Here is a 3,232-nt window from a genome sequence, read left to right as displayed (position 1 = left end):
TGATTATGGGGTTTATTAGGGAAGTAACAGTTTACAATTCAGTTTGGGGAACTCTCAGGATATAGTTCTTCAATCAGGACAGGCTCTTCTCAGCAGTCCCTGCAGGCACACCTGTCCCTGGCCCCTGGCCTCTGCCCTACTCGGGCAAGTGTTACAAAGCTGTTTAGCTCTGCCCATAAGTACCCAGAAGCACCCCACTTTGCCAGTAACCCTCGGCCTGAAGGCGCTCAGCCCTAGCTCCATGGGTTGGCAAACCTAGCTCCATCAAGTGCCTGCAGGAGCCCTGCTCTGCCAGCAAGCCTCCTGCCCAAAGGCACTCAGCTTTATCCCTCCGTGGGCTAGGGAGCCCACCATGCTGTCTCCTGTGGGTCTCTCTCTCCTGCCGGTCTGTCTCTGTCTCCTGCCTGTCTGTCTCTGTCTCTCCTGCAGGTCTCTCTCTCTCTCTCTCACCTGCCAGTCTCTCTCTCTCTCGCCAGTCTTTCTCTCCTGTTGGTCTTTCCTGGTTCCAGGAGTTTCTCAGAGCAGGGATCCTGGGTCCAAAGTGAGCACTTCATTCCTGGCTGTTCTTCTTTGGTGGTAGTGAGATCCCTTTCCTGTTCTGGAATTGTCTCTCTTTTAAGGAAAAACTGACTGATTCCCTTGATGGACCACAATTACCTTATTTGCACAGTCCTACCCAATCACTTGGGCAGGAGCCACAAGACCAAAGTGAAAAAGGCAGCACAAAAGCAATCTATTGTACCACACATATTCTTTAACAGTGCTGTTGGTTTTGACCAATTTACATTTCTAGTTCTAACTAAATATTACCAGAGAATAACCTCAGTTCTTGTCTTTAATGAAGGAAAGCATTCAAACACTGAGACAAAGAGTATCAAGCAAACAAGGGATTTTATTAGTTAACAGAGGGTTAATAACGAAAGTACACTTGACCAGAGAGCGTCAAGCGGACTTCTCAGAGGGAGAGTCTGAGAGCCCTAATAGTCATTTTCTTAAGGTTTTTAATACCGTTTTTCTCTTATCTCTCCCTGTTGACGTTTAACAGCCAAGTCAGGGACCCCTGTAAAGACCATTTCCTTAAGTTAAGGACCCTATCAATTTAGGGACCTCTATAGGGACCATTTCTTTGGTTTAAAATTTTACTACGTAGGGACCATCTTTTTAAGGAATGTCACCACCCACAGTCTCTTCCTCTTCCTGAGTCTCTTCCTCCCCCTTCCGTCTCCCCCCCCCCCAAGTGCCATTCTCCCAAATCTTTGGGGTTGTTGAGGGGGGGTTCTCCTTCTTGCTGTCAATGGGACTTAAAGCTGGCCCTAGGAGAGGCACTTGTTCCCTAATGGGGGGTTTGTTTGACTTCGGGAGCTGAGGATGGAAGCATTGGACAGCTTGATCCAAAGGGCTTTTGGGACTTGTATTATTTGACGATGTCTGAATTACAGCCATTTGTAATTGAAACTTTTGTAATCTGGAGGATACAAAACGAGTTAGTATTTTAAGGAGTCAGGGTCCAAACAGTAAAAGAAGAATCAAAGACATTAAAGGGCCAAGGAACAGTATTAGCCAAGATCCTATGACCAGATGGATGACCAAGAGTTCTATCCTTGTTTGGCTTGTGTTTGGAGTTGTCTGACCTTATCTAAGAGGTGGCAGATATGTTCTTGGACTTGGCCAGTTTGCTTCACGCAAAAGCAGCATCGTTCACCCAACATGGCACATATACCCCCATGGCTAGCCACCAACATGTCTAATCCTCTTCGATTTTGAAGTACTATAGCCGTCAAGGAATTTATTTGGGTTTGTAGAGTAGCTATAGAGGCTGCTATCTGGGAATTGAGCTGGACTAATTCGAGTGAGAGGTTTGTATAAAGTTGACCAGCTCCTATCAGCTGGTGGTACCGGCTGTGAGGCCAGCTGTTCCAATAAGGCTGTTAAGTCTTATTAATATGGGAATTAGGGGCACTGTTCTTTTTGTCACCTTATGAGTGGCGCTTAAAGGTAAAGGGATACGAACTCTTGCTTCAGCTAAAGACACAGGAGGGAGGACATATCCTACTGTGCACAATCCCATCCAATTTGTGAGTAGGCATATATAAGTTGCATTTCCACATATATAATATAGGCCTGATGATAGTGTTCTGGCCAGACTTCTCTATCTCTCAATTTATATTGATGCCACAGTGTGTTACAAAAGAAGACTAATCTCTTTTTCTTTAGGGTTTGAGGGTCAAACCTGTCTCAATTTTTGAGGATATATCCCAGAGCGAGGCTGGTGGTACCGAGTTTTTGTTTCTCATCTGAAAAGGAACAGAGCGAGTCATGGGGGTAGGACGTCTTCTGTGCCCCCTATGTTAAGTCACTGCCTGAAGACGTCGTCTCTTCTCAGGCGTGGACTCCCAGAATTAACTAGTCTTACTGTGTAGCCCGCACCTGAAGTTTCTTGCCTAGAAACTTCCTACTGCCTCTGTCCCCGGGGTCTTTTTTATGTTGGGCTTCCAGAATTAAGCAGTCTTACTGTGTAGCCCATTCCGAAGTGTCTTGTCCAGAAACTTCTTACTGAGTTGGGCTTCGAGAATTAACTAGTCTGTGTGTGTTTTTACTGTGTAGCCCGTCTTGAAGTTTCTAGTCCAGAAACTTCTTATTGCCTCTGTCCTTGTTTGCATTGGGCTCCCAGAATTAACTAGTCTTACTGTGTAGCCCATCTTGAAGTTCCTTGTCTAGAAACTTCTTACTGTATTGGGCTTCCAAAATTAATTAGTCTTACTGTGTAGCCTGTCCTGAAGTTTCTTGCCTAGAAACTTCTTATTGTCTCTGTCTGGGAAGTCTTCACTTCATTGGCAAACTTTACTATCTATTGAAACTGACACCTTGATTGTTGTTAATTAAGCGAGGTTGGAAGTCCCTGCGAGGCCTCTGCACGTCTCGGGTTTGACCCAGACATCTCTGCACGTCTCGGGTTTGACCCAGACACCTCTGCAAAGCAGAGGGAGGAAGTGCCTCTTTTCTTCGGAGTCTGAAAGAGTCAGACACTCATTATTACCATATTCTTGTTAACAGACCAAGCACAGACAAATCTTTCTAGCACCTCTCAGACCTCTCTCCCAAGAAGAAACAAAACACACACACACACACACACACACACACGTAGAGGTAGGGATACCTCTGCGCTGGGCTGGAAAGGAAAAAGAAAGAGAGCCCGAGCTCTGACGTGGACTCACCACTTTCTGGACGAAAG

Source organism: Loxodonta africana, chromosome 1 (assembly GCF_030014295.1).
Source record: "Loxodonta africana isolate mLoxAfr1 chromosome 1, mLoxAfr1.hap2, whole genome shotgun sequence".
In the NCBI taxonomy this organism is placed as follows: domain Eukaryota; kingdom Metazoa; phylum Chordata; class Mammalia; order Proboscidea; family Elephantidae; genus Loxodonta; species Loxodonta africana.
The sequence above is the reverse complement of the archived record's forward strand: the minus strand, read 5'-3'. Positions refer to the sequence as shown.